The sequence below is a fragment of the Pan troglodytes genome, chromosome 12, assembly GCF_028858775.2.
Source record: "Pan troglodytes isolate AG18354 chromosome 12, NHGRI_mPanTro3-v2.0_pri, whole genome shotgun sequence".
In the NCBI taxonomy this organism is placed as follows: Eukaryota; Metazoa; Chordata; class Mammalia; order Primates; family Hominidae; genus Pan; species Pan troglodytes.
Window position 1 is genome coordinate 114,603,383 of NC_072410.2, and position 23,676 is coordinate 114,627,058.

General features: G+C 44.6%; 1 long non-coding RNA gene across 1 annotated transcript in view; it reads left to right on the plus strand.

Annotated features, from left to right (window-relative positions):
- LOC129143091 (uncharacterized) overlaps nucleotides 1-23,676 on the plus strand; it is a 71,221-nt gene that overhangs the window by 13,411 nt on the left and 34,134 nt on the right. The window contains exon 2 of the long non-coding RNA XR_008546171.2: nucleotides 21,208-21,284. This is a non-coding gene — a long non-coding RNA (uncharacterized LOC129143091). The remainder of the gene's footprint in view (nucleotides 1-21,207; nucleotides 21,285-23,676) is intronic.

The following is a 23,676-nucleotide window of genomic DNA, read 5'->3' on the forward strand; positions in this document are numbered from 1 at the left end:
TGTGGAGTTTGGGAGGGAAGAGGCAAGAAAAGCCTTTTTGGTGGAGATCAGAGTCTGCACAGGTGCTGAAAGATGGAGAGAATTTGAGAGAAGTGATGGAAGAAGCTTGGCATTGCTGGGCTGGCTCCATCGATTAAATATCTTGGAGCAGGATATGAACTGATGGAGGGTCTTACATTTACTCAAGCCCTTGGGTGAGTCCACAGGTAACAGGGCATGGGGCAGATTGCTACAATCTAGGATGATAAAGAAGGCTTCTTTACTACAGAAGACTTCTGTCAGTGGTGTGCTCGATGGACTACAGTCAAGAGAGGCTAGAGGGTATTGAGGAAGAGAGGGTATTTTCTGCCACAGGTGGGGCTCCTAAAACAGGGAGTTTGAAAATCCAGACTTGGCTAGTGTTACTCTCATTTTTTTTTTTCTTGTAGACTCTGTTACTCATTTGGCTTGGGAACACCCAAGGCCTCCACATTCCCTTTATACTGTAGTTCTTTAAGCAGATTTGATTTATTATTTTTGCCTTTGGGGAGAGAGAGATACCCAACAATCTCTAGGGTCTACACTCCCCTTCTTTAGTGGGTTTTGTTTGCCCCTAGATGAATTTGCCTGATTAGCTTCTCCCAGATGACAAAAGGCCTTTGTGGAGTGCTGACGGGCCATTTAACCCCTTGTCTTCAGTTTCACTGGCAACAAAACCAAGCTGATAATACCTGCTTCCAAGGATTGGTGTGGGGTCAGGAGATCATTGATGGGAAAGTGCTTTTAGCCTTTTCAGGAAGAACAACTTTGCGTGTCACAAAAGGATTCGTTCCTTTGAAGAGGCTTTCCTGTTTTATCCATTTAAACACTCTTTAAAGGGACTTTGAGGGTATCCTTTGAAGGGAAACTTGAGGTGGCTCCGACAAGTCTTTGAGAGTGGGATTCCTTCAGGTCATTTTCTGTAGCTAAAGGGTTGGGGTTGAAGATAATCATAGTAAGACAGGGTGCCTCTGTGGGAGTATTCCCTTGCAGGGATGGGGCAGATTATAGAGGAGGAGGAAGAGGTGGAGGAAGAGGAGGAAAATCTATTTGGGTTTCTTGAGACTTTTACTCTGGAAAACTGGAATTCTAGTGAGGAATCATGGATTCCAACAACTAAAATTATGTTTGCATGCCCAATAGTTATAGTAAGAGGCATTAGCAAAGTGCTTTAGAATGTATGGAATTATTTTTGTTGTTATCACATTTTGATCCTGTTAACAGCTCTGTGGTACTGTTATTATTGGGATCTTTCTTTAACATCCTTTTTTTTAAATGGAGGTACAGAAAGGAAACATAATTTATCATTTGCTCAAGAGGCAGATGTTATCACCCTGTTTCTGTTTCTTCATGTTAAAATTGCCCACCATGTGGCCCGGTTTCCCAAGAGCTTACGAGATGGACCCATACTGGTGAAAATGAAACTGTTATGCCAAGGCCACAAATGTATGAAAAATGACAGGAGAGACCCACCAACACGCATTATCAGAAACAGCATCAGTTCTGGCTGCTTAGCGGCCCTTGGAGCATTTACAGAGGAAAATCATTTACACTTCACAATGACCGTATGCAGCCGATATTTCTACTATCCCTATTTTCAGATTTGAAAATGGAGAATTAAGAAATGAAAAACATCTAGCCTAAGGTCACACAATTAGCAGATGGCAGCTGGATCTGTTTCCCAGGCAATCTTGTCCAGGCTGTTTGCCATGACCACTCTGTTGAATGGGCTCAGGAATTGAGGGTAGGTTTGGGGTGGGAGAGTGTGCCCCCTGGTTAGAGGAGAAACCTATTCAAAGAGAGCTATGCTCCTCTTTTCCTCCTTAGTCTACCGGATGCATCATAAGGTTCAGGGATGAGACGTGGTGGAAGTACTGGAGAGATAAGAAGCTGCTGGCTTCCCTGCCAGCACTGCCTGCCAACCTGTGGGCACGATTTGGTCTTTGCCTTCCTTTTACCTGGCATGTTGGAGCCACGCTCGGCACTGGGGTCTTTTCTCGGTGCACAGGCAGGCTGAGTTACCAGATTCAGGATCAGGAGAGCACCTGTACCCCAGACATAAGCAGCAGAGTGGGCCACCCAGAGCTAAGTGGTAGCGCAGATAATGCATAATTTTTTTGTTTTGTTTTGTTTTGTTTTTTTTGAGATGGAGTCTCACTCTGTCACCCAGGCTGAAGTGCAGAGGTGCAATCTTGGCTCACTGCAACCTCTGCCTCCTGGGTCAAGTGATTCTCTTGCTTCAGCATCCCGAGTAGCTGCGATTACAGGCATGCACCACCACACCTGGCTAATTTTTGTATTTTTCTTAGAGATGGGGTTTCACCATGTTGGCCAGGCTGGTCTCAAACTCCTGACCTCAAGTGATCCGCCCGCCTCAGCCTCCCAAAGTGCTGGGATTACAGGTGTGAGCCACCGTGCCCGGCCAATAATGCACAGTCTTCAAACACTCCCTCAGTTGCATCCTGCATCCTGTGCTCTGAAATGCCTTTGGAGAGATGAGTCCTGAGCACAATACGTTTAGAATGTGCTGGAAATGCCCCCAATCCAGTATAGAATAATCACCCTATATGGCTGCAGTTCAGCTGCTGATAAGGCAGCCCCTTGTGCTGGTCATGTTGTCTTTTTCCTAGTAGTTACATAAAATCCAAACAACTCTAAATGCGCTGCCTACACGGGCTGTATTAAGCTTGGCAAATGGAGTGATCCATTCTTAGTATGCACCAAGTTCGATTGTGTCCTTTGCTGCCTTTCAACACTCAACTTAAACTTGAAAGAAGTTTTTCTCACTGTGGGAATGAAAAAGCACCACTGGAAAAAAAAAAAACAAAAACATCTCACTGGCAAATTAACAGATAAAGGTCTACCCTGCTGAAACAATGCCAAGCAGAGGTAAACATTCAATCTTTTTATCACAGCAAAGGCATTTCTCCTAAACTGGAGCAATAATGTAGGTTGGAACACAGGAACAGTTTCTCCTTTTAAATGTGATTTTCAAGTTTGAGATCTAAAACTACAATTGAAACGGGCACTTACTTGTAAATGACTACCCTATTCTTCTTTAGATTATACCACATTTATTAAATTTTTATGACAATTTATAAAGATGGCCAAGCAATAAAAGTTAGGCCATGATAGCAGAGTGAACTATGAGGCTATTTCTAAATAGCATTTTCAGCATATTAATTGTTGCTTAGATAACAGTCCTATCTCTTCGGGGCCTCTGTTTGGGTTTAACACCAGAGCCAGCAAATTAATCCAGTCATTATATGGCTGAAAGCTGTATCATTTACCAGTTCATTATTGTTCAAATCAAAATCCATACTTTTCTGGATCTCTCCAGGGTTATGAACTAGATAGGGAAGCCTTATCATTCTGCAAAATAATCTCTCGTGGTTCTCTCTCCCCTGCATTAAAAGAAACAGCCCATTACATTACATTAATTTTCATATTGATAGGTCCTTGCTGAAGAGCAAGTTGAGGCGTCACCCTTTCTCATTCCATCCCACCACCTTCTTCTTTGACCCTGCCACCTGCCCGGCAGGTAGAGTGGAAGCCCCGATTCCTTATCTTTCTCCAAATCTCAAGTCACGGACGTGACCCAGCTTAATTTTAATCAAAATAACCATCTACCCCTCTGCCTCCTAATTTTCAGATCGTGGCTACTCAAATATGGATGCAGTTTGTGAACTTGGGTTGCTAAAAGAGTTTCTCTAAGAGCAGGTGCAGGTCTACATGCTGCCGAGTGTTCCTTCCATGCAGAGAGTGGTAGGCAGAGCCAGTGAGCTGCATTAGAGGGGGATTAGGAATCTATAATAAAAGATACTAAATTCCAGTTTCTTACAGATTAGCACATTTTAAACCAAGTGCAGCTTCCCACGCCATGGAACCAATTTTACCCTTATTCTAGCACTTAGCTCTTAACGAGTTTGATTAAACAACATTTTACCTGAACAAATAATGTTGCAAACTTGAGATCAAAATCTGAATTTTTTTTTTTTTTTAATTTAGAATACGAGCAGGGACAGGAGGAGAATTGTTGATTTCCAAGTGGGTTATTGTCTTTCCGACTCACTGAGCAGCGTTCCTTCCTTTTTTTGTTTTCTTCCTGCTCACTAGCATTTGCCACCTCCGTTTTTACCTAGTGCCCATAGGAAGTTGAATGTGGAAGGGTGCAGAGTGGAATCACAAACAACACATGTTTCAGACGGAGCATTTTTCCCTAGAATTTTTCAGCAGCCAGAGAAACACAGTGAGTATTTCGGGTACTCTCTGCATATGATCACTTCACTCCTACAACCCAGTAAGAGGCAGCTCTGGAAGGCTCCAGGGAAGGGAAGGTGCTGCTGGCTGAACACGTAGAAAGCCGAGAGCGGGTGTGTGTTTTGGAGACAGAATCTTAGCACCTTTCTGAAGCTGGCATGTGGTTATCTTAGCTGCGAACGCATGACGCTCAGCTGCTTCATTTGCCTAGGACTCCCCGTTCTAGGACACCACCTACATCCCAGCATATGACTTTACGGCAAGCTTCATTTCTTTCTGATGGAATTAATCATCAATGTGCTCTAGGACTGGGCCTTTCCACATTGGCATGTGAAGAGCATTTGTTTCTTGTTTAGACAGTCCATGATTTTCTCCATGGCTTTGATGGTAAAGCTTTTCATATCAAGCACTGTTCATTATCGGAGTTCCTTTTCTAGAAAGACAATGGGATGAAGACATTTTCCAAAAACACTATTGCAGGGAATGAGATGATGGAGAAGACGATGAGAACGCCATCCCGTGGGGACCAGTTATAATGACTTACATCAGTCTCATTGGAACCATTTCAGAATTTATTCAAATGGCAAAACACTCTTTTTAAGATGAAACAAGATTCAGTTCTGCAACCCAAGTTGGCACCAGTGTGCCGAGGCCCCATTTGATAGTTCTTTGTAAATTAAAGTATTTATAACTTCGCTCCATTTACTGCCCCAAGTTACAAGAAATGGAATTCTACTTGGGTTTCTTGATGCTGTGGTCTCTCATGTTCAGTTTGGAATGGCTGTGGGCTTTGCTGGGATATTAACTGCACCAAGGGGCTTAGACTGATGCTTCTAGTTGGCACTTCCACTCTGGGGCACTGGAGGCCAGCCAAACACATTTTTCTGCTGTGTGTTTTGCTATGAGGAAGTCTCCCTTTCAGAAATCTGCTCTGATGGGTGCTATTATTTTTATTTACATGTGGAGTGAGAATCTACTAAGAGGAAGGCCCAGCAAGATGCATATGGTGTTGGTAAAAATTGTAGACCTGGGCTACATTCATTTTAAAATTGAATTGGATTTTCTCATTATGCACTGGCCTGGAATGTGCTTTACTGAATCAGTCATTTTTGTTCGTTCTTATTTCAGTGGAAATGGAAATCAGGGCATCATGCAGGATCAGAGAATAATATATTTTGTGGTGTTTCATGCACTTGGAAAGGACAAACAAGAACTGGCCAGAATGGACACAGGCTTTTGTTCTTCAGTGCTGCCACTGTTCCAGAATCCGATCAGACAAAGTGGTATTGTCTTCTCTTTCCCTCTCTTGTTGAGAAAAGGAAAGAAAGGGGGCTGGCAGATGGTTTCATGCAAAAAGATAACGTTAAAGAAAGTACTCACTAGGTGCATTCATCTAGGACTTGGTTTCTTCAGACATTAAATGGGCATAATAATTAGGCCTCATAGGGTTGTCATGAAACTAATTGATAGATTAAAGCGAGTTTAGAACGGTGCTGGCACATAAAACTAAATACATGTTAACTGCTATGCTACTGCTACTACTACTAGTACTACTATTACTACTACTACAACTGCTAGTACTATTACGACTCCTGCTGCTACTACTAGTAGTACTATTACCACCACTACTGCTACTACTATTGCTACTACTACTACAACTGATCATCATCACCATAATCATTATTGATCATATCTAAACTGCTTTTTGGAGGCTACAGATGTTTTTACCAGAAGCTGTATAAATCCATGTGTGTCAGATGGCTTCCATTCCTTACTGGCTCCATAATTTGGGGAAATCTACTTAAACTATGTGAACCTCAGTGTCTTCACTTTTAGGTGGAGACAGTAATGGCTCCCATACTGGGAAGCGCTGTGTTGATGTGGCTTAGTGATGGTGGTTACCGCTGTTCTTTCATTCATGTGCAAGCCATTCGGTCATTCTCCCTCACGCTGTGGCTCTCACTGTGATTCACCCCAGAGGCATCCTTTGAGCATCTTCTTTGCACCAAGTATGTTGCTGTTTTTCTCATGTCAGTCTCTGACCCACATCTGCACCTTTACACTTGCCTGAGATACTGTAAATTGGAGTGAAGCTCATATCTATTAGATATTAATTAGTTATATATAGATGATTAATTTTCCTATAATGGCCATGTTTATTCTTGTGAATTTAAGGTGACAATGGGCTTCTTTTGGTTCATAATCATGACAATTATTCTTCCAAATGATCCAAATGTTAACCTGGTGATATTCTTTCTTTTTCTTGTGAGGATGTCTAAGAGTTAAGAGGTTTGATCCAAAGGAGAAAAGCAGAAGATGTAAGATAACCATTCCAACAGCAGCTTTGGGTGAAATTGATTCACATTGATCACCTATTCAACAGAGTACTGAGTATGAGATATGCTTCATGGTGTCTGTTGATTGCCCTGATTAGAGAGATTCAGAGTTAGAGTTCTTGGAGTCTTTGTGTACCTCCTTCTAACTCTTCTCTAGAGGAAAGGGACCCAGCCTGTGGCACAAGTATGTACTCAAGTACTTACAGAGAGGAGTTAGGTGCTGTTTGCTGAAAAGGCACCTCACCATCGAATCATACTTTTGTTCCCAGGGGTTCATTTCAGAAGATATAGCATGACTTTTAGGGCATATCCAAATCCCTGTCAGAATACACCAGATGCATCTTGCTTCTCACTCTCCATGTCTTTTATTTTAAAAATAGATGCTATTGTAGCTTTGGAGTCCCTGACCAAGAAGGCAACGGGGCTGGATTCTATTCCTGGCCCTGCTGCTGTTGTCTTGCTGCCTGGCAATTCACTTGACCTTTCTTCCCTTTCTTTCCCCTAAGGAAGACGCCTGCTGTGGATAGACCCCATGGGGGCGTTGGGAGGGTTTCAGGAATGAATACAACTATCTCAGGCTATAATACGATGCTGCCAGCCACTTTGAGGCTCTGGGATGAAAGATGCTGTGTGAAGGAGAATTGTTATTACATTTTGTTAAAAATATGGATCAAAGGCTGGCTATACAGTAAGTGCTAAATGTTAATTATTGTTATAATATCATAACAAAGCAGATGCCAGAATGCTGGATCCCATGAGAAAATCCATTATAATAAGCCAGTGTGAAATGTACATATTACAAAGATATTTGGCAAGAAGGCAGATTTGGTTTTGAAATCTCAATGAACAATTAAGTAGAATAAAAAATAACTTTTAATGCTATGACAAATGTAAGTGTCTTGACAACTCTTTAACATAAAAATAAGGAGCTGCCTTTTCCCCATACACAAGAGGCAGCATTGTTTCTTTCTTTTTCCCCTGAGCAAAAGATATATTTCCTTGGACATGGAAGAAAAAAGTAATATTTGTCTTTACAATGACCCCTTCAACAGCCCTCTTTATGACAGGTAGATCCGGGAGAAAATTCTCTAAGTTTATAATAGCGCAATGAGCAAATCTATTTTTAAATGGGTTCAGAATCTACTGCCTGTTTCTCTTTCCTTCTGTTTTTTTTTTTTTTTTTTTTTTTTTTTTTCCTGACGTTGTTTCACTCTTGTTGCCCAGGCTGAAGTGCAATGGTGCGATCTCAGCATCTCAGCTCACTGCAACCTCCACCTCCTGGATTCAAGTGATTCTCCTGGTTCAGCATCCTGAGTAGCTGGGATTATAGGCATGTGCCACCACGTCTGGCTAATTTTGTGTTTTTAGTAGAGACGGGGTTTCTCCACATTGGGCAGGCTGGTCTCAAACTCACGACCTCAGGTGATCAGCCTGCCTCGGCCTCCCAAAGTGCTGAGATTATAGGCATAAGCCACCGCTCCTGGCCCAAATGCATGTTCTATTTGATGGCATTACAGAACGGACTTTGATATGCATTCATAAATGCCACCAGCTTTTTTGGGCTCAAGCTTTTCACCTATTTTCAGATCTAAAGTGCATAGTCCATTATGTGATATCAGCTGGAAAAAGGAAGAGAAAGAGGGAGAGAAGGCATAGGAAGATGGATTTAGAAAGAGAGCCCTATCCTAAAAAAAAGACCGCGGTCAAGAGAACGTAATTTTTATATCCTAGTGCTTTTTAAGAATGGATCATGCATGAATTCACCTAGCATGCTAATTTTTTCCCCCAGAATATTGTGAGAAATGAATAACCAACTCTCAGGGGAAAGGAGAAGTCTGTATTTGCACTGGGCTATGTATTACCTTTGAGGAAGAAAGGGAGAGTGGAGGAGAACCGCACACCTCAGAGCAAATTTGCAGTAGATCGTGTACCCTCTGCTGATAGGATTATGACCAGATTATAATTATAATTGCCTTGGCTGTGACTCTGTGTTTATTTGCCTTGACATGGACCCAGCCACCTAACTCATTCCACACTCACTTCAGTTTTTCCCTTTGAACTAATTTTGCAGTTAAAATAACTTCTAAGAATACATCTGTTGACTGGACATGGTGGCTCATGCCTGTAATCCCAGCACTTTGGGAGGTCGAGGCAGGTGGATCACCTAAGGTCAGGAGTTCGAGACCAGCCTGGCTAGCATGGTAAAACCCCGTCTCTACTAAAAATACAAAAATTACCGGGGCGTGGTGGCAGGCGCCTGTAATCCCAGCTACTCGGGAGGCTGAAGCAGGAGAATTGCTTGAATCTGAGAGGCGGAGGTTTCAGTGAGCCAAGATCGTGCCACTGCATTTCAGCCTGGTGACAGAGCAAGACTCTGTCTCAAAAAACAAACAAACAAACAAACAAACAAGAATGCATCTGTTACAGGAAATCAACAAACTCCATATTTGTCAGTCAGTTGGTCAGTTATGTGAAGGGGAGAAGACAGGAAATCAAATATAATAACAAATAACTTGTTTGGGATTAGAGTTGGAATGTGAAAACATCTAGGCTTTTGCATTAAAACAAAGCATTCAGGATGACTCACAATAGAGGCCAAGGGAAACCACTGCCCCTGTGCCTGTGAACTTCAATGGGACAAACCTGCAAAAATGCCTGGTCTCTGGAAGAAGCAGCCACACCAGATGAACATGGGCTTGGGCTGGGACTGGGCCCCAATGGGGCTGGAGGGGTGTGAACAAGGATCCTGCCTTTCTCAGGACATGGTCATCATTTCTGCAGCCCCCGTAATATCAAGGAGTTTCATGAGTGCTTTGGAGCCATTTCTTAAACTTAAGTGGGGAGTTGAATGACAGCCTCAGCACTGCCCTCAGGATTTCTTGGGAAAATGAACAGGGCAGGTGAGATGCAGGTACGTGAAGAGAAGCTAGGGGGAAGGTGGGGGCCCCATCAGGTCCCAGCCTCTTACAGTAATTCCCAAGACAAGGGGCTGAGTAGCAGAGAGTGAAAGCCCTTGAAGAAGCCTCCGTGTCTCTACGCTGGACAGCTCTCTCTTGGCCTGCTCTTCAGCAACTGGTATAAAAATTAGGGCCATTCCTGGTGTTCATTTTAAGTTTGGATTCCTATGGTGTTCCATTCATTTTTACAACCAACCTTGCTTATGAAGGCACGTCCACCAGGTGCCAGGCCAGAGGGACGTAAAGTGAGCTGAGACCCTGCCCTGCCCTTGGCCTGCTAGATACCTAGTGGGAGGCACAGCTCCAGGAAGTCAAGCTCAGAGAAGATTCCTGCAGAGATTCCAGAGCCAGGAGAAAGTGAGGGGCTGGAGGTGAGGAAAGCTGTCAGAGAGCAGGGACCCTGATCTAAGTTTTCTCAAAGGAGGAAGTGCACTCCCCAGGAGGCCAGGTATCCATGAAAAGAGTCAAAGTCTCTAAAATATTTGAAGAGATTTATTCTCAGCCAAATATGAATGACCATGGCCCATGACACAGCCCTCAGGAGGCCCTGAGAACATGTGTCCAAGGTGGTCGGGTACAGTTTGGTTTTATACATTTGAGGGAGGCATGAGACATCAATCAAATACATTTAAGAAATACATTGGTTTGGTCCAGAAAGGCGGGATAACTCAAAGTGGGGGCTTCCAGGCTATTGGTAAATTTAAACATTTTCTGGTTGACAATTGGTTGAGTTTGTCTAAAGACCTGGGATTGATAGAAAGGTTAAGATAAAAGACTGTGGAGACAAAAGTTCCTTTGAAGTCTTGTAGTGGCTGCCCTAGAGACAACAGATGACAAATGTTTCCTATTCAGATCTATAAAAGGTGCTAGACTCTTAGTTAATCTCTTGAGGATTGGGAGGGCCTGGAAGATAAAGATCTAGCTATGTTAACAGAGATTCTTTACAGATGCAGATTTTCCCCCACAAAGGACAGCTTTGCAGGGCCATTTCAAGATACAGCAAATAAACATGTTTCGGGGTAAAATATTTTGATTTTCTTCCTTGTCTTGTAATGTTATACCAGAGTCACGTTGGAAAGTAAGTCACAATATATAGGGTCAAATAAAACTCATCTGATGAGAATGTATGGTTTGTAGGGCATGACTCCCCAGACTCCTTAAATAGGAATTTGGGCAAAATAAAAAAAATCAGAGCTTAGTCCTCATAGGCTAGGGAAGAAACCATGTGGGCAAAGAAAGGGTGGTGAGAAACCACTGTGATTCCAGGGGTGGCAGGAAGCTCTGTGCCCTGATACCATGCCCAGGCCTGGAGGTGGGGGGTGGAGGTAAAATCAGGTTCCAATCAGGCTTAGAATGTGTGTCACAGGCTCAATGGTGTCCTTCTGAATTTATATGTAGGAGTCCTCACCTCCAAGAGCTTAGAATGTGACTGTGTTTGGAGATAGGATGTTTATAGGGCGATCAAGTTAAAATGAGTCCTTTAGGGCGAGCTTTGATCCAGCATGACCCATATCTTTATTAAAAGGGGAAATTTGGATGCAGAGACGGATGCATAGAGGGAAGACGAGTTGAAGAGACGCAGGGAGAAGAGGACCACCTGCCAGCCAGGGAGACAGGCCTGGAAGCCTTCTCCCTCCCAGCCCTCAGAAGGAACTGGCCTGCTAACACCTGGCTCCCCGGCAGCTGGCCTTCAGGGCTGCATGATGACACATTTCTCTTGTGTAAGCCACAGGCTTATGATGCTTTGTTAGGCAGCCCGTACAATGGCGCTGAGCAGCTTGGGCTCTTCACACCTCTCGGTGGATCTATTCCCCTAGGCATCTGGTTACAATGCAGGTTTGGACTTGGCAGGGTTGGGGTGGGCCAGACACTCGGTGTGACTGACAGCCCCCGGCTGCTGCCAGTGCTGTGGGTCTGCTGACCACACCATGAGGAACAAGGCATTAGACCAAAGATTCTAAAACCAAGCTTCACTGAAGAAGCTCCCGGGGAGATTTTAAAAAATACTGGTGTCAGGACTCCACCAAAGATGGATGGCTTTAGAGACTAGGGTCGGGGCTGGGCCCTGGTATTCATCCTCCAGCCCTCTGGGGAGGCTGCTGAACAGGCAGAGTTGAGAATTCCTTGGCCTGGGGGACCCACTGCAGTGTGCTGCCTCGCAAGAGAGTGGGGTTAGGGCTGTGTGAGATGTGTCACCTCTGGTCAGGCCAAGTGGGGATACTGCCACAGATTGAAGCTCTTTCCAGGTTTCCTGGATTTGCCTAAGAACAAAATACGAACAGTACAATTACAATGCGTCAGTTCAAAAAATAAATTAATTAAAAAATTAACAAAACCCCACACTAACAAACCTCATCAACAAGGGGGCATGGCTCTGAAAAAATAGACTGGGACCATCACAGCTGAGGAGAGGCCTAGGGGAAGGAAAAACATTTATACCCTGGGGGAGGGAAAGAAACACTACCAGCCCCAGACACAGTCCTGCCCAAAGGCTGAGGCTTCCTGAGATGGTAGAATGTGCCCAGACTGCCACTCCAGTGGCATCCAGCATCATAAAGTGGGTTAAAAGGAAGGATCTGTAAGACACAGACTCTCTTTGGGGAGCAACACAGAGGGAAGGCCCAAAGCCAAGGGGGAAGACACGAATAAGGACACCAGGGAAAAAGCTTCAGGTACCAGTATCTGCAGCACCCGTTAAACACAGCCTAGCTCTTGCCAGATTAATACAAACCCAGGAGTGTTCCATTTGTTGCCAAAAACTCATGTTTTTCTCACTACAAACACGCCCATGAGTTATCATACCAAATTATTTCAACAACCAACAAAGCCTTTTAAATTATGAAAACCGAGATGAAAATAAGACTTCACCAGCTTCAAGATATGGTTCCTATGTGTTGAGCGCTAATTATATTCTAGACTCACATGGTACTGTCCTTAATCCTCATTTGTTGTAATAATTTTCAGTGTACTTTCTGATAGGGCTTGGAAGGGTGAAGTCACCAGGCAAAAGTCATAGGCGCTACTTGTTGCAGCAGAACTGGAAACCAGATTTGCTGCAGCTGAAGCTGGTGCTGTCACTACCACGCCATGCTGCTTTTTATAGGAGCCTCAGCCCTAGAGGCAGGCAGCCCTCTTGCAATGGGACTTAGTCCATGTTAGAGAAAAACCTGCTTGCTTGAATATAATTATTGCTTTGTTTGGGTGTGTAGATTATTCACTGAAAACAGCCTCGGGAAAACAGGGCCTTCAAAAGAGATAAAAGAAAATACCAGACCAATGGCTCTGGGCATCGGCTGACGCACCTGATAAGAATAGGCTGGTGGCCCCTGCGGAAGAACTCAAAACATTGACCAAGAAAGCAATGATTAACTTCCCACCTGAGACTGCATACGTTTCACGATAATGTTTTGATGATGTTTCCCTTAATTTTCCCTTAAAAATCCCTGATCCAGAGGCATATCTCAGAGAGGTGGTCTTTGAATGCTAGTTCACGGCCTCCCCTGCATTGCCAGCTTCTGGAATGAAGCTAACTTTCCTTTCACCAAAGCTCCTCTCTTGAGTTTTTGGCTTTCAGGCATCAAGTGTCCTAGACCTGAGTTCGTTTATATTATGATAGGGTAAAAATTATGGAAACCCAATTGTGATCCATGTTTTCTCTGATGGGTGGGCGAGGTCACCGTGCTGATAAGAGGAACCAAGCTTGCCCAGACAGCCTGCAAAGAAACAGGGAAACCGACTTGAGCTCCCCAGGGTGGGTGGTTCAGAGGAAGTAATGAACATAGTTTTGGAGACAGAGCAAGTTCCTCTAGCTCTAAGTGACATTTTGTGACACCTCCTGATAAAGAATCAAGTACTTGGGGCTTTCCTGGGAGGAGGACTCTGCACATAGAATTACTGGGTTCCCTTGTCAGAATGGGTGAGGGATTGTCCCAAGCCCATGGGCCAATCCCGGCTTCAGTTAGCTTTTAGAATATTTTTATTAAAAATGCTACTGATGGGAAAATACCCCACAACATTTCCTCAACACTATTGAAGCACTCGTCATTGGGAGTGTGCGTGGCACAGGATTTTAGAACAAAAAGCACGAGCCTTGGGTGTTTGTGTTGGGGAGACCCAGATGAGAACCCGAGGACTTAGAACTCAAGTGTGGGATCCTTGAGGAACAGTCCAGAGTATCTGGGGAGAATTGGGGAGCAGCGGCTACTGGTCCTCTTGCATTGAGCTTTGTTTGCTCTACTTGGTGACTTTCGTCTTCCCTGCTGGACTCTCAGCTGCATGGGGCAGAACCCACCCTGGCTGAGGGGAGGCTGTCAGCCTTGGAGAGTGGTGCCTGTTCAGGAAGGGAGTGCTGAGCCTCTGGCAGGAGAGACCTCCAGCTGACTGTGGGCTGGGGAGGGTGGAGCAGGGTTGGAGGGATGAAATAGGAGAGTGGGCACCAAGCAATATGTTCTTGGGGTATTGTTCAGAAGTGAGCACCACCAGATAATTTTTTTAGGGACAGACTATGTCCTTGTAAAGGGCAGGCTACTCAAGAGACACCACAACTGTAGCTGTGTCAGCTTATGATAGGCTCTCAGGAAAGTTGCCTTTGGCAATGACCCTCACCATGGCTGTATTAGTCTGTTCTCACACTGCTGATAAAGACATACCAGAGACTGGGCAATTTACAAAAGAAAGAGGTTTAATTGGATTTTCAGTTCCATATGGCTGAGAAGCCTCACAATCATGGCAAAAGGCAAGGAAGAGCAAGTCACATCTTACATGGATGGCAGCAGGCAAAAGGAATGAGAGCCAAGCAAAAGGGGTTTCTCCTTATAAAACCATCAGGTTGAGACTTATTCACAACCACAAGAACAGTATGGGAGAACCACCACCATGATTCAATTATCTCCCACCAGGTCCCTCCTACAACAATGGGAATAATGGGAGATACAATTCAAGATGAGATTTGGCTGGGGACACAGCCAAACTATATCAGTGGCCTCAAAGCAGATTTTACTGAACACATATCTAAGAATATCTAAGGGAGCTCAGGGATGGTGATCACCACTCACTTGGCAAAAATTTGTTGTTCATCCACTAAGCAACAGTCTCTGTGCCGGGTGCCAAGGATGCAGGGATCAATAATGGTTCTAGGTTGAACAAAACCTAAAATGTTAGAAAATAACATCAGATTTTGGATATCAGGACAGAGGGACTGTGAAGAAAATCCTACCACCCTTTGTGCATACAGGGCTATTCCCATCTGAACCGATGTTAAGGAAACCAGCTCTCAGAGGCGTATCGTTTGGAGTATATTGAGTTATCCATCTGGTCCAGCTTATGTAAATACCTAGCACTGCTGGGTGTCCCAGGGTCATCTCATGTAAGGATGCAAAATTTTATCTTTGGGTAAATTTATCTTTGGACACTCTGTCCACTATTTCAGTAGCAAAGGAAGTTCAACTACAAAAATCTAGTTTTCTAAAAACAGGGAGTAATCATTATTCTTTTCTTTACAATTCCATTATGCAGAAATCTATCCTGGAGTAGTTTTCAGGGTATTTATTTTTATTTTAAAAAACTACTTATAAAATAAGTGTTTTCTAGGGTCATAGTACATTCAGGGTAGGGAAAGGTAGGGACCAACTCTAGGTTAGATTCTGCAGTATTTATTCCTTTTATTTAAGCACCAATTAATGGGATAAGACCTTTATGTCTCTGGTAAAACCCAAGCAGTGCTTCCTGAAGGATTTGAGTCGTTAATTGGCTTCAGGGTTGAAGCTTAGCAGGGAAGCCACTCTTCATTACACGGGAGTTGCTGCTAGCCAGAAGCCAGATCCCGACAGGAACATCTGACATCACCTCTCAGCCGGGTGCGGCCAGTGCCCAGCTCCGGGTCCTGGCCAGAGTACGGGTGGCTGGCAGGGACGTGCCCTTCCGCACATTGCCCCGACCTCCAGAAGGCTCTCTGCAGTGGATCCTCTGTGACATAGCCTGCTTGAAGCAGGGATCTGAGCTTTGCGACAGCAGCTCGTGGCCAAGAGCCAGTCCAAGTTCTACATGTGGCCACACTCGAGGGCATGCTAATTAGGACATTTGGACTGTATTTTATTAATGGCCTTTGGCAAAAGACCACTAAGAACTCTGATGCCTATACCACTGGCAAGTGAGATTCCAAATTTGCTGTTCTCCCCAAAGCCACCACAGAGAAGCTTTTGGTAAGACTGTGAGCTCTCCCAGATGCACCAATGGCTTCAAAAAGGGGGAAAAAAAAAATCCAGCTTTCCCTTCTGAAACAGATATACTGTTGGCTGAAGAGATTTTTTTTGCTTTGAGAAAATGTCATTGATAAATCCTGAAGCTAAATGTAGAAATTCTAGAGAGAAAAATCATGATTGGATCAGATCTTTTTTTATAAAGCCAAAGAAAATGTACTGGAAAATTCCTAGTAACTGAAAGTAACTTTTGTGAAGTCAGGAACTTCCAAACTAAACACATTTACAAATCCAGTCCTCTGCTGAGTAATTCTGAGCAAAGTGATTTGAGTGTGGCATTCAGTGAAATCTTATTTTTGCTATGCAAATCAGCTAGGGCATTTATGAGTGACAATAACACGAAGTTGATCTGCAAATCGGGTATTAGCTGTGTTGAAGATTTTCCTTTTTGCCAGTCCTAGGAAAGCTTTAGTATCTCCATAGATGAATTTATTTACTTTGTCATCATCTATTTCTTGAGCTCCGGCTGGTTGATAGGCTCTGAGTAAGTGCTGGGATTTGGGCGTGAAGGAAGCAGACAGACCTGCCTTCACGCTTACGTGCTCTGTGGGGAACAGAGACTGGATTCAAAAATAAAATGTGTGCTTTATTCCACAGGCATTTATTGAGTTTCTGTGCTGTCCTATGGAGGAAGGAAAGATGACAGGGTCCAGGAGTGTGGTCAAGGCCTCTCCTGGCTGGCCAAGTGTTGACCCCAGGGTGGAGGTATAGACATGCATGTTGTGTTTCGAGGGTGGGTTTTGAGGATGAAGACCCAACTCACATGTTGCCAAATGCACAGTGTTTGAGGACAGGGTGAGGCTACAGGGAAGGAGGGCCTCGTGTTGGGAGGGAAGACCTGAGACTTCTAGAAGCCCGTGGTTTCCTCTGGGAACATTCCTGTGGGCAGCAGGGTCTGGCTGCTGATGGTCACCCAAGTGTCCTCAGCAACTCCTCCCTCCCGATGCCTGCTCAGCTTGCCTAGCCTGGCCTGCACAGCAGGAGAGGGGGCCAGCTGTCTCTTCCAGCCCCTGGCCTGCTCCTGCTCTTCTCCAGGAGGGGAGAGGCAGAAGCCTGGTGCCTGGGTGTGTTGTATTAACTCCTTCTTTATATGCCAAGAGCCTGAATTCTCCTGGCTCCAGTGCAACACAACTTGATTCCACAACTTGGACTTTTCTCTGGCTTCTCACTTTTAACTGGGTGCAGCTACAGGTGATGGTCTCAACACACAAAGACTAGCAGAGTATAAGTGTGGCCATTCAGCTGTGAGCTTCCAGCCGTGTTATCCTGGCATAGCCCAGGGTGATGTCCTTGCTACAGTGCCATTGAATATATTTGGAAAGAGAGGAGCATGAAGACACATACCCTAGTCTCTAGTTTTGCCCTGAGCTTTGGAGTCTGTCATGTTAGCTGTTGGAGTGGAGGAAGAGTCAGAATGCAATGAATGTGGTTGCCTGGATTCCTGCATTTGCCCAGGGCAGGGTGGGCTGGGGGCTGTATATAGTACGGACCAGCCCACTGGTGGGAGTCTGAGGGACTCAGGCTGGCAGGGGAGATCTCATCTGGACTCCTAAGGACCCAGAGGTTAAGGCAGGGAACAAATCTGAGTTCTGGGGTGATATGGGTGAAACTTGAAGTCCACTGAAATTTAAAGTCCAATGTCCAATCTGTTGTCCAAATAGAGTGGTCCTGGAGCCAATATAGGCATTGGTATTATGGGATCAGAGAGCCTGGAGATGTAGGCTCCAGTGATGTCCAGGGTTGGTGATCTGCAGTAATTCCTGAGGCGAAGTGGGAGAGGGGAGAAGAGGAGTTACTTGAGGCAAGTGACAAGCCACAGCTGGTATTCTTGTGGCCTGCTGTGTAGATAGGCCATCCCAGTTTCTCTTGAAGACTGGCATAGGGAGAACACCGTGTTCTGTCTGCCTGTTCTGTCATAGCCCCTTTCTGACCCTGGCTGCCTGGTGTGTCCCTAGCTGAGAATGACCCTGCCCTTTTCCTTAGACAGGGATAACCTTTCCAATTTACACCTCATTCAATCCTCAGTGTAAATGTTTGCAAGGAAAAAATCAGCTTGTTATTTCGACTGCAGTATTTATACCCACCCATAAAACTACACATGGAAACGACAAACAAATTTATTTGCCATTTTTGAAAATTTGGCCCTTAAAGGGCATTAGCAAGAACATTGTGCCATTAGCACAGATTGTTTCTAAAACACTTGAAAAGATCCAAATTCTACTGAATTTGGGGGCCAAGTAGATTGAAAATTGTATCTTAAATTCCAGGATCTCCATGTAGTTTAGTGTGCACATTAGAAAAGAGAGCCATTTAGAAACGACCTTTATCATGCAAGGAGATGGATCTGAACCTGGATACATGTACATTCGAGTATCCAGTCATCCGTGGGCCATAGAAGGGCCCTTCACAGACACCTCCTGAGGGAGACCAGAGTGCAGTGGGCTGGGACCTCCTGCTGGGGCACTAGGGCTTGGGACAGGGGTAAGGTGGTGTATTAGTCAGTTCTCACGCTACTAATAAAGACATACCCAAGACTATGTAATTTATAAAGGAAAGTGAGTTTGTGAAACTCACAGTTCAGCATGGCTGGGGAGGCCTCAGGAAGCTTACAATCATGGCAGAAGGGGAAGCAAACATGTCCTTCTTCACATAGTGACAGGAAGGAGAAGTGCAGAGTGAAGGGTGGGGAAAGCCCCTTACCAAACCATCATATATTGTGAGAACTCACTATCATGAGAACAGCATGGAGGTAACCATCACCATGATTCAATTACCTCCCACTGGTTCCCTCCTGTGACATGTGGAGATTATGGGAACTATAATTCAAGATGAGATTTGAGTGGGGACACAAAGCCTAACCATATCAGGTGAGCTTGCTCCATGGTCTTCAATGCCTGATGGTGCCTTCTGAAGCACCCATGTCCCTGGGCGAGCACTCAGTGCTCCTGCCTTCCCTTTCTTCAGTAGCTCCTCACTGCCCATGGGAAAAGGCACACATGTTTTCCAACCTGCCACTCTCTACACAAACTCCAGGCTCCCTCTATACCATAGCCTCTTGGGTTGCCCCCCAGACCATGATCTGGCAGTTTCCTTGTCTGGAATCTTCTTCAAAAGTGGGATGACTGAGTCTCCTGTGCCATGTCCCTGGGACCTGCCTTCTGCCCCAAGCTGGGCAGCCAGAATCTCCCTCCTGGGAATTACAAGAGTTGGCTGGAGCCTACCTGACAGGGGCCTGATGCACAGCCACCTGAGGGCCACAGACATGGTTTGTGAAGCTTCCCTGGCTCTGGCCACTCCATGGGGCTCAGTTTTCAGTCTTCCTTCTGTTCTGAGATCTATCTTTATAAAGTCCACTTTTTTCCTTAGCCGTAATAGGTAGTTATTGAGAGCTTATTATGTGCGTTCCTAAGCACTTTATGTATCATCTTTCATTTGTTTAAAAAACTCTTACTACTTTGATATCACAGATGAGAAAACTAAGGCTCAGAAAGGTTATGTAGCTCCCTCAAGCAAACACGGCTGGTGCTTTAATGCTTGGGCCACATGGCCTGTTTAAGTATTTCAATCACGTTGTCCATTTCTGTAGCTTGTAAGCAAAAGGACCTTACAGGATTCATCCTTTCTCATGCCTCCTCTAGGGTGACTTCATGGCTCTAGGTCCCAGCATCTCTGTGCTGGCTTTTTTGACTAGGTCATGCAGCATTGGAGGTTCCCTCCTCTGAACTCCAATAGAACATGGTCCATATTTATTTCATAGCTTTTGTTTACTTTTTATGCCTTCTTCAGTGGTAAAGTCCCTGAGTTATTTATATCCATTGCCTGGAGCAAAGTAGGAGTTTAATTCATATTTATTGAAGGAACGTGCTTTCTTCTTCCCTAGAGTGGATAAACAGGAGGGAAAGAGAAAGGAAAGAGAGCAAGCCGGTGATAACAGTAGACATCTACTGTGGGCCTCAGCTTCATCTGTGCCTTCAATACAGGGCAGGTGCATCGACCTCAGGGTGAGAATTATTTTGTGTTCAATTCCAGTAAGATCAAATAACCTGGCCTGAATTATTGCATTAAAATAATTTAGGAACTATTAATATATGTTGGTGGTCTTACCAAGTCTCAGGAGATACTAGGAAAGAGGAAGTTGGAGTGAGGAGGGAGGTGGCCACTGCTGGAGGATCTGGCTGGGGCCTGAGAGTGGGAGGAGACCAGAGAAGGAAGTGGCTCTTTCTGACTAGAGTGCCCAAAGTCTCCACTGCTAAGTGGCATCAGGGTTCAAGTTCAATAGCAAAGGGGGTGCCACCTGTGAGACTAAGGCCTGGCCAGGGAGGAGCCATCCCTGTGCTGGGAAGGGAGAGGTTGGTGGGAGGGTGTGTGGAGCTTCCGTACTGTATTTGTAACAGGAGTAAAATCAAACTTGGTCCAAGGGGACATTGCAGCGAGCCTGTCAGTCTCTACCCCTGGCATTGTTATCGAGGGGGGAAAGAATGGCTATTTTAAAGGCTGGCTGAAGTTTGTGCTCTTGGCTTTAACACTGTGGTTCTTGGTCACTGGGACCCTTTTAAAATGAAGGTTCCTAAACTCCCGCTAAAAAATCTGTAATCCAGTGGGATCTGCATTTTAGTAGGCACTCAAAGTGATTATGATGTGAGGGGTTCTTTGCAAACCATTTCCCAGAGCCCCCATGGTGAGGACACATTATTGGACAATCTGTGAAGGAGCCTTTTGGTTATTTGATCAGATCATGGTTCTGGGGGAGTCTAGTTCGGAGTGGTTGAGACCAAGAGGATGTAAGTGTTTTGCATAGAAGGAAAACAGGAACCTTCTTGGAGTAGACAGGTTGTTCTGCTATAAAGTAATTTGCATTTTCTTACGGGCAAATCCTAGAAATGGGGATTTCAGTTGAGAATTGTGGTGGGAGGTAGGATAAGAACTCTAGGGGAAAAAGCTTGCTGGCCGCTGCCAACAGTTTGGGACCACAGCCCTGGCGGGGCCAGCCAGGGTCCCCTCTGGAAGCTAAACTTCAGCAGCAAAGACATGGGGTTTTATTTCTGGTCTGTACAGCAATTCTCCTCTTTTATACCCAGCCCTTCACTAAAGGTCTGTTACACATGACAGTACTGGATGAGGGAAGTCTGAGAGTTAAAGGCCTGGATCCCTGCTCACCTGTGGAGCCGAGTGGCAGGGAAGATAGACATAACTGAGATGGTGTGTTTGTTTCTTGAAGCTGCCATGACAAAACTCCACAAACTGGGTGGCTTGACACCACAGAAATTCATTATTTCAGAATTCTGGAAGCCAAGAGTCTAAAATCAAGGTGTTGGCAGGGGTTCACTCTCTCTGAAACCTGAAACCTTTCTGAAGTGGACCCAGTTACTTTCATTTTAGGGTGAAGGACTTTAGTACGATGGTCAAGACAAGAACCGTGGAGTCAGAATGCCTGCATGCAGATCTCATCATCATGGGTAAGTGGCAAGAGCTGGGCGAAAGGCTAATCTCTGGGGCTGTCCGTGTTCTCGTGTGTGAAGGAGAATTCTCTGTTGTCTGTTCCAGCTTCTGGTGTTGCCGGCCATCCTTTGCGCTCCCGTCTTGCAGCTGTGTTGCTCCAGTCTCTGCCTCTGTTGTTACATTGCATCTGCTGTGCATCTATGTCCACATTTCCCTCTTCTTATAAGGACAGCAGTCATATTGGATTAGGGCCCATCCTAATGACCTCATTTTAACCTGATTACATCTACAGAGACCCTATTTCCAAATGAGGTCATGTTCACAGACGCCCGGGATTAGGACTTGAACAGATCCATTTTGAGGGCACACACAATTCAACCTATAACAGAGGGCTAGATGTGAGACGGTGCCCCCTCCTACCCTTCACCCTGTCTCAGAATCTTTAGAAATATTTTGATGGAGACTAAATTCCTGGTAGAAATATCAGCAATCTCTGAAATGACAGTTTGGGTATTTTTTCCAGAATATTATAAGACAAGGTGACCCCAGATGAACTTGGGCCCACTCTGGTTACATATGTGTCATGAGTGCTTAGTGAACTGTGTGTCAAATGAATTACCTAACTTCATTTGTACCATGGCCAACTCTGTGTCATCATTGCAGGATTCAAGTCTGCCTTGTCTGGGGCCAAGCTGAGTTCTCCATGCAGAGAGGTACTTAATAAAGGCTTCCAATGTTTGCGCAATGAAATGAAAGATCTGAGGGGCTGTTAGGTTCTCAGACAAAAAGATTGCTATGCAAATTCAGAGCCTCATTATTTCACCAAAGGTTGAAAAACTAAAAACAGATCTGGTAGCATAGTCCCCTTGGTTGGCAGGAGCAGTGCTTTGGACCCGGGTCACATTCTGATGTCTCCTTGATCATAAACACCTGGTTCCCAAAGCGTCCGCAGTTTGTTTCATTTTTAAAGACCAGGATGGCAAATTTAAAATTCAAATTCTTTTGAACAGCGGAGAGAATGTAGCTATAAAAGTGTTTCAGACCACAGTGTTTTAAATGAAGGTTAATTTTCTGATAAAATAGGAAATGAAGGAAAAATTATCTCCCTGCACGCAAGCATGGTTTAGAATACTATAGCTCAATTAGATGTTCTGATTGTGCAAACAATCAGCCTCATGTCTTGTTAAACTTCTCTTTTTCAAATTATGAAGCTTTTCTATACTAAGATTAGCAGGAATATTAAGGGTAGAACAGATAAAAGATCCATCTGAGCTAGAAGAAAAATTATAACTTAAGAAGGCTCAAAACTAAATGAACTTCCAAAAATCCCATGGTGTGTCCAACATTATTAAAAAATTGTCCAGCATGAAAATTAACTCCTAGACTCAGAGGAAAGAAGTTATTATTCTTTGCTTTAAGATACTGAGTACATTTTACTCAATGGAATTTTGCTTTGCACATACAGAAATACGTTATACATCATGCACGTTAATCAGACCTATGCAAGATATTGTTTGCAAAGTAGTTTTGGGGATAGAGGGTGTTTACTTCACAGGGGCTGGGTTCAGGGGAAAGGGAAGCAAAGACCATTAGAACGTCTTACGTTTTGCTGCAAAGCAATTTTGATACCATAAGTTTTTATAAGTATATGACTTCTGATTTATTCTCAAGCATTTATATTTAACTTTCACTGGGTTGTATCCAGAGCAAAGAGCCGTACAGTCATTTTGTGCTGTGTGTGTCTTTTCTACTTTCAGGGCTTGTAGTAAGGTTACAGAATGTGCTGGCACTTCCCGGAGTTTGTCTATTAAGCGAATGAGTGATGCATCATCTTGGTGAGATATTTGGTCCATTTCGCGCCTCTCTCTTCTCGTTCCCGCCCTCCACATTTGTTTCCCTGTAGCTGGGCCTCTCCTGTTCTGATGGCAGCCGTGCATCCTGGCCACATCTACCTAGGTGGCTTCTCCTGGAATTTCTTCTGGTTATCCTTCCAGCCTTTGTGTCAGCTCTGAGGCCACATTTTTCAGGAAGCTCTATCTGCCCACCAGGCCCCCACTGCTGGGTGGCTCCTCCCTGCTTCCCTGAACGTTCTGGACCTTTGCACAGTTCTGACCTTGCTGCTTCCTGGCTGTCTCCAACCTGAACTCTAAGCTCGATGGGTGTAATGTGTGGGTTGGGCTTGCTCTGGTGTCTCTGGCAGGTGGCACCAGGCCTGATATGTAGTGGGTGCTTGACTGCTGTCTGTTGCTCTTAGAAAAAGTAATAATTGAGTATATTTGGGAGTTCCCAGAGGAGACACACAGAGACTCTCCTTTGAAGATGAGATACACTCTTAAAAAACCTGAAAAATTTGACCCTAAAAGCTCCCTAGAACTGAGAGGGCTATGCAGAGGTTGCCTGGGATGAAGG